This window comes from Siphateles boraxobius, unplaced genomic scaffold, assembly GCF_051911475.1.
Source record: "Siphateles boraxobius isolate OS27281-9 unplaced genomic scaffold, OSU_SipBor_1 1, whole genome shotgun sequence".
Lineage (NCBI taxonomy): Eukaryota > Metazoa > Chordata > Actinopteri > Cypriniformes > Leuciscidae > Siphateles > Siphateles boraxobius.
This window is the reverse complement of record NW_027508699.1, coordinates 3,506,639-3,514,223: the sequence shown is the minus strand read 5'-3', so window position 1 is coordinate 3,514,223 and position 7,585 is coordinate 3,506,639. Positions and strand designations below refer to the sequence as shown.

Genomic DNA, 7,585 nt, shown 5'->3' with positions numbered 1-7,585 from the left:
TGGAATTAATTAAATATTAAGCTATAATCTGAGCGTTCTACTGACAAAAACAGTTTGGGAACCTCTGGTCTAAATGAAGTCGAGGAAAGGAGCGGGTTACAAAAGAACAAGCGCTCAGAGTTGTGTGTTGCTTGTAGACTGAGAGAGAAAAGCCTGTCGATAGCCCCCTCGAGAAGAAAGACAGAATGACGAGGCTGAGCTGTCCTTTACCACACCGAAAGCAGACAGAAGCCAGAGAGAAAGCAGCATGAAAGACAAATAAATGAAGCAATTGAATTGAAAAGGATAAAGGAAAAACCGTGGGAGCCGAGCCCTGAAGTTTATTAGTGAATTGATAAAGCAAAAGCTTACAGCACCTGGTATTCCCAGGCGGTCTCCCATCCAAGTACTAACCAGGCCCGACCCTGCTTAGCTTCCGAGATCGGACGAGATCGGGCGTGTTCAGGGTGGTATGGCCGTAAGCGAGAGTCTCAGCCGATAGAGGGATATTTAAAGAAGGCACACGAGTCTTGGCCAGCATTCACACACACTGCAGCTGCAAGACAAACAGCATCCACAAAGCGTTTACATGTCTTTATACAGCTGCTCAAAATATTAATTCATTAGACCTCTATATGCATTAAATTAATAATAAATTAAATATTTTGGGGGTTTTTCTAGACCAGTGGTTCCCAAACTGTGGTCCGTGAGGGTACTGCAGGTGGTCCGTGGAAAGGCAAAATAAAATATAAAATAATATTTTTTACCTTCATTTTACCAGGAATCCCCATAAAAATAAAAATAAAAGTAACAAGAATATGGGCCTATATTGATATAAAATTTAAATTAAATTGTCAGGTTATTGTGTGATTACTAAAATAGGCTAGTGGTGCTCGGCCGTGACGTTCAAGTTCAGTGCCGTTAGAACCACAACATGGATCGGTGGATAGCAACAGGTTCTCTGAAGAGGAAAGCGGCAGAGGCAAATATTTTGCCATTATATAAAATATTTGTCTGATTATAATTTCACCAACAGTAATTCTGAATTGCCTCCACCAAACAGGTAAATAGGAAATAAGCAAATCCGAATACTGCACGCCAAAACAGCAGTATGCGCGCAAGCGTGAAACGCTAGTGTTTCTTCTTGGTGCGTATCTTTTACTGGGGTCTCCAACACGTCGCTTGATTGGAGGTAGCTCGTCAAGGGGCCGTTCACATATCGTGTCTTTTGCGCTCTCAAGTTCATTATTTCATGTAGGCGCGCGGCAAGTGCACTCATAATTGAAGTGACGCACTCATTTTTTTTAGGCGCAGCGAGATGAAAACACCTCAACTTTTCATAATGCAGCAAACGCACCGCAGTTCATGTGACAAGAACAAACAAATCAGCTTAATCCTTTCCGTAAACATTGAAAGCTCAGTCAATGAAGAATGTAAGAATGCACGTGCGCCCAAACACTACGGGTGTTTTTCTCTTCTCCGTAAATAAATCTTGTAGCAGAACTACAGCAAGCGTTTTTCGGTGGTGGAAATCTATTAGCTACTAAGCACAACTAAGTTGTGGAGAGCGCGCATAGCAACGACAGACGGCACGGGAAAATCGGACCGTATTTTACTATTAGCTAATAATAAAAGATAAGCTAATGTGCATAGATGTAAATGTCAAGTAATTTATCTTTTTTTGACTCATTCTTTTTATAAAAATGATTTATAGGCTGAAATATGTGAGGTTTATCTTTTTATAAAACCTTTTTTTGTGAAAAATTATTTAAAGGCTGAAATATGTGAGGTTTATCTTTTTATAAAACCTTTTTTGTTAAAACTTTATTTGAATTTCATTTTACTATATGTGCCTATAGGGGTGGCAGGGGTTGGCGGCAAAGTATCTGGACATTTGCCGCGGGGCGAGGGCTTCGATAAGCTCTCTCTTTTTTGACCATACATGTTTGCATCCCTGAAATGAACCTGATTATGCCCTCGGGCGCTTGAGTAAATAAATTAAATATGTGGCAGCCGTTGTGTGCAGTAAACTTTCTTTTAACAAGCTGTTGTACTGATGTGATGACCAGTTATAGTTTTAATGTTAGTAAGCCTATTTAGAGGTGCGGATTAATTCAGGAAGGACTCTGTGTAGATATATTTTATTATGTGTATTATGAGGTGGTCCGTGAAAATTCTTGATTACAAATAGTGGTCCACACACAAAAAGTTTGAAAACCCCTGTCCTAGACTATTTTAAGACGTAAAGTGAGCAGGATATTAAAATGTTGCGTTTAGATTTATGCTTGTAAGCATGTATTTATGATAAAAAGCAGAAGTCTCCCCAGCTCTACAGCACCCCACAAATTCTCCTATGCAAAAGCTGTGGTGAAAAATGGAACTGCAGCGCTCTAATCAACCTTAGCTTTTTTTTTTTAATTAGGCATACAGAGACATCAAGAATCAACATATGAATCTCAACAATGGTGACGATCAAGAAAGCTTTTTTGTGACTTTATTAGCTTGTTTTGTGACATTCAGAGTTGATCTGATTATTTTTAATTGTCACCATTGTTGAGATTCATTTGCTGATTCTTGATGTCTGTGTGAGTATTCATGACTCTGACAAACCATTTTCTTCCATAACAGAGTAGAAATTTCTGTAGTAGGATTGGCATGAAATATAAACAATTTAATATTAAACAACATAATCAGAGATTATACTCTGATTTCAGTGAATCAAATAAATACACCACTAAAAAGTGACTGATGTGTTTGGTTCCTAAATGCCATTTAAAAAAAAATTGAGTTACTGCAAAAATCAGGATTGTATATGGTCGGTAATTGAAAAGTCAATGTTTAATCTTAAAGGGTCATTCCACCGGTGGAGAAATGAATATGTATTGAAAGTGGGTCATATATTTAGTAGAATAGTATCATCAATTTCTAATTTGGGACCTTCTTGGCCGATAAAAGGCAGAAAATGACTTTTTAGTGCTTGTGGATTGTAGACAACAATCCCCATAGTGCATTGCAATGCTCAGCTCCGCAGACCACTCCCACTACAGTAGCTAGCTTAACTGTAAGATATTTGTGCAATGAACCTGCCACGTTAGCGTGTTAACAAAATGAAAATAAACGTACTTTACAGAAAGACGACCATTTGACCCTGTAGGCTTTGGCTGACGTTGCCAGTTGACGTTAGGTATTCTAAAGTAGGTCTCCAGGACGCCGCTATCCATATGGGGTGCGAAACTCGGGTGAGCAACAACACACACGTTCCGTGTCATCCTCCGATTCCGTAGCACCGCTGGAATTCTCGGCAGCAGACAGACTCTTGTTCTGTGTCCATTGGCACACAGTGGGAGCACAGGAACCACCAATCTGCCCCAGCTCGAGCCATTGCGGGGTCCTCGTCCTCGTCTCGTCGGCTGTGGTGACAGTAGCTTCAGCCGCCTCCGGTTCCTCCATAGCCCTCAGCTGCTCGTCGCTATACTGTGGCTAATAAAGGTAGCCACGAACATCCGTTTCTACCATAACTTTGTCAAAATCCAGATCCTCCATAATGCTTCCGCCTGCGTATTCAATACCTTAGTCCCTATTTTCAAAAAGTTTCTCCCGGTGAAATCAAACACACTGGCACTGATCTGCGATAGGTCTGTTAGCGCATTAGGTCCAACCCCCTATGGGAGGGTTTGAAAGGGTGGGAACTAGTGCTTGTAGTCTTCACAGAAATCCCCCCCTTTTACACTTCCTCCTACAATGACGTAAAATGACGATTTTTGCGTCATTGTAGGAGGAAGTGAAAAAGGTAAATAGAGGATTTCTCTCGTCTCAGGGGAAAATGAAAGAGTGCTGCACGACCATTCAATAGTATGACTGGATTTCTAACAATGATTCCCCCACAGCTCGTTTGTGATCCTGTTCGAACTTTGAATGAACGAAATGACTCCGAAAAAGACTCGTTCAAAATGACCGGGAGCGGTGTATTTCTGCAAATGGCAATAGGACCACTGGGAGGAGCCAGAGGAGCTTGATTTTTTTCACAGATTATCTGTCTCATATTCTACTTTCAGGACATAATGACAGTTTTAACAAATATTTGTTTACAAAAGCTACCTACTGAAGCTTTAAGCCCTATTGTACCGAATTTTGGTTGTAGTTCCACCAGAGTTCCACTGGGGGGCGGTTGTCCGAGTGCAAAATGAATGGGAGTCCATGGGGCTAGACGGCTAAATTTGTCTCTTTCACAAGTTTAACATGGGTTATAGGTCCACAGTTGAATGAACAAGTACTTATGCCCTTCTGATTTCTTACAGGTTGAGTTGTTGTTGCCCATAACACGCTAGCATTCTGCTAATGGACTTTGATTGGTCAGTGAAGGACTGATTACGTCCAGAGATACAGCTTGATGGCATCGTGGCATCTAACGTATTTTCGGCGTGGTCTTTTAAAACAACAAAACGAAAAGTCTTCTAGCACGTGGATTTTCCTGTGTCAGCGGTGTTGTCGATGCCTCGAGAGAAAAGAAAGTGCAGATCGCGAAAGCACCAAAGTGACTGAAGGATTGCCGTAAAGCAGTATCCCTTGTCGTACGATGTGTATGACCACATTGCCATTTTAAAAGACTTTTTAAAGCAAATAAGTGACTCTAAAAAATCTAACACCTCTGTAATTTCTTTGGATCTCCTTTCGAAAACAACATTCAAATTACTAGACAAAAAATTATATCCTGAGAAAAGTGGATTTTGAGGGGTATAGATCCATAGACCTCCATTCATTCTGCACTCGTCCTGTGAGCGCCCTCATATGGAGCCAGGGTGGAACTGCAACCAGTTCAGAACCCGGAAGTACAGTATACTGCGAGTGAAACTTCTCCCTGTATTAGACATTCTCTGTTTCGACTTTAAACTGCCGCTTCACAATGGAATTCACGCTCTGCTTCTGTGAACAGTAAACCCTAATGATTTGATTGGCCATGTCAATCCTTTTGACGTTGACGAGCGCTGGTGTACCCCAGAGCAATAATTTCAACTTTTAACCCTTTTTGTCATCCTCTAATAATTGCTCCTTTATATTTTCTCTTATCTGTTTTGTACATTAGAGTTTAATGTTACATACTATGTTGTAAAATAAAATTTTATTGCATCATTTTAGTGTTGTGTAGAACCAACCTCACAATGTTGTACCTGTATTGGCAGGCACTCCACACACACACACACAAACACACACACACACACACACATATATATATATATTGGGATGCAGAGGAAAGGGGCAGTGTGGCTTTAGACAGTTCACTGAAATGTGGAGCTCATCAGTACGTTCACTAAACGCATAGTTGTTAAATAATGTCATTGTTCCCTCTCATGACATGGTGTCAGAGGTGTGTGTTGCACCCACAACCAAGTTCGCCTTGTTTTGAGTGGGATAATGTCCAAGTTAAACGCACCAAAAGCTTTCGACTTCGCACATCCAGCAACCTGGCCTGCATGGATCCAGCACTTCTCCAGGTTTCGCATCGCAACGAGGCTGAACAAGAAAAAGCAGCTTTATGCATTGAGTAAAGATGCCGAAGCGATATTCGGATCGTTCACGTTCCGAGGTTCTATTGCAAATAATTATGAAACTGTTGCTGGAAAATTTAATGAACATTTCCCCGGAGGAACGTTATACTTGAGCGGGCCGGTTTCCGCAGCGCACACAGAGATCTGTAGAGACTGTTTAGGCTTTTGTGAGATGCCTCTATAAATTGGCTGAATAGTGCGAGTTCGGTGCAAGCAAAGAGGAACAAATGAGGGACAGAGTAGTCAAGGGATTGCAGATTATGATGTTTTCCAAAGGTTACAAATGGACCATGAACTGACTTTGGACAAAGCGGTCAAGATCGTGCAGCAGTCTGTGCTCATTAAGACCCAAAATGCAACGGAAGAGCAGCTCCTGAAGTGAGCGCAGCAAAGCACGGACAACAGAAAAGGCAAGAAGTGTGTTACGGGACCACCAAATAAGGAAAAGTGTTGTGAGAGGAAACAAGCCATAGACAGCACATGCTGTAATCGCACACACAGACAACAATTCTGCCCTAAAGGCAAAAGACCTTAAAGTAACACCAGGTAACTTTTGCTCTCTGGGTCCCCCTACAGTTGGGAAATCATTACCTGATTCATGAAGATAAACGGAGGATAAGATAGCTTCCGTAACATAGTCAGGCAGACAAAAAAACAGCCCAGACTACGGGGTGTCATTGGTTGATGCGTTAAATGTTACCCAGATACAATAGTGCTATTTTCTGATTGGCTAACAACACCAGACGAACAACACCAGAGGAGACGCGCTTGAATTCATGCCTGTTCCACAGTGAGAGCGGCGCGGCCAGAGTTTTGGACGCTGCGACATATTAAATATATTACAAATAGTTTTTCAGCGTGAGAAATACAATGTGTGGCGGGAGAACGTGACAAAAGACCGAAATCAGTGACTGTCACGCTCAATGCGTGACACTTGACAGCCCTGCGATTTTAAGGAAGCGGCGGTGGCGGTGGAAGTGATGTATATGCCGTAAAGCAGTCGAGTTTTGTAGTTCTCTTTGTTCGCCGGTTACTACCCGAAACCCGAAGTTTAAAAGTAAGATTAAAAACGCTACAGACCCCGTCAGGCTATGGCAGACGTGTCATTCAACCTATTGTAAGTCGATGTACCATCACAAGAGACTTGGAAATATATTATGAAGGTTGAAAAGTTACCTGGTGTTACTTTAACTCGCTAGAGTGTGGAACTGAGAAAAAATACTTTAAAGATTTTTAGTTGTCCAGCTAATTATAGGTATAAGACACTGGAAATCTGGCAATTAGATGTTTTAGTAATGAAAATTATGTACATAAAAAAATCTTGAGCTCAAACTTTTGCCAACTATTTTAAAGTTACTGTACTCTGCCTTTTATTGTCTGCAAGAAGCAAAAAGTCACACCAAGGCAAATGACAGTAACTTCCACTAGCTAAATGAAGTAGATTGCAATATATCTAATTTGTTTGTCTAAAGCATCTTTTGTGTAACTTGACCTTGATATCTGCGTTTCAAGGCCATCTAAACTATCATTTCCCTTCGAGAACAATGGGCCATCCTTAAGTGCTATTAGTAAAAATAACCACTCAACTATTTGCTTACCTACACTTTTATTTAGGTATTGTGTGTGTCAGAAGTGCTTAAGTGACAGATCAGGCTACACCATAATTTAAACGCAGCAAACTTTAATGGACAGTAAAACAAAAGCAGAACATCGTAACATCGTAACCGTAACACTGGCCATCTGTCCAGGGTATTTCTCTCTTCTTGCCTGAGACACTGGCTGCAGTTTGGAGAATGGATGTATGGAATTCAGGATTTCTCGAGTCATTTATAGTTTATGAGCTTCTCAGTCCAATTCTCTTATGTGTAGTCAGCCTATATGCCTTATTCAGAGCAGCGCCAGGACACGTATGAAAGCTAGGCTGTGAGGGATAGACGTATCAGCTGTAAAAAAGCTGTAAAGCTCCTATCACTCTTTCCCACAGGTCATGTTTGGTCTGCTTTTTGGTCTGCTTAAATGTCTAGGACAGGTATTTTTGCAGTGTTTCATCAGCAGAACAA

At 41.1% G+C, this 7,585-nt stretch overlaps 1 non-coding gene across 1 annotated transcript; it reads right to left on the bottom strand.

Annotated features, from left to right (window-relative positions):
* Window positions 1-344: 344 nt before the first annotated feature.
* On the bottom strand, window positions 345-463 carry LOC143741760 (5S ribosomal RNA). The gene has a single exon (XR_013205224.1). It is a non-coding gene; the product is annotated as a 5S ribosomal RNA (ribosomal RNA).
* Between the last annotated feature and the right edge of the window lie 7,122 nt (window positions 464-7,585).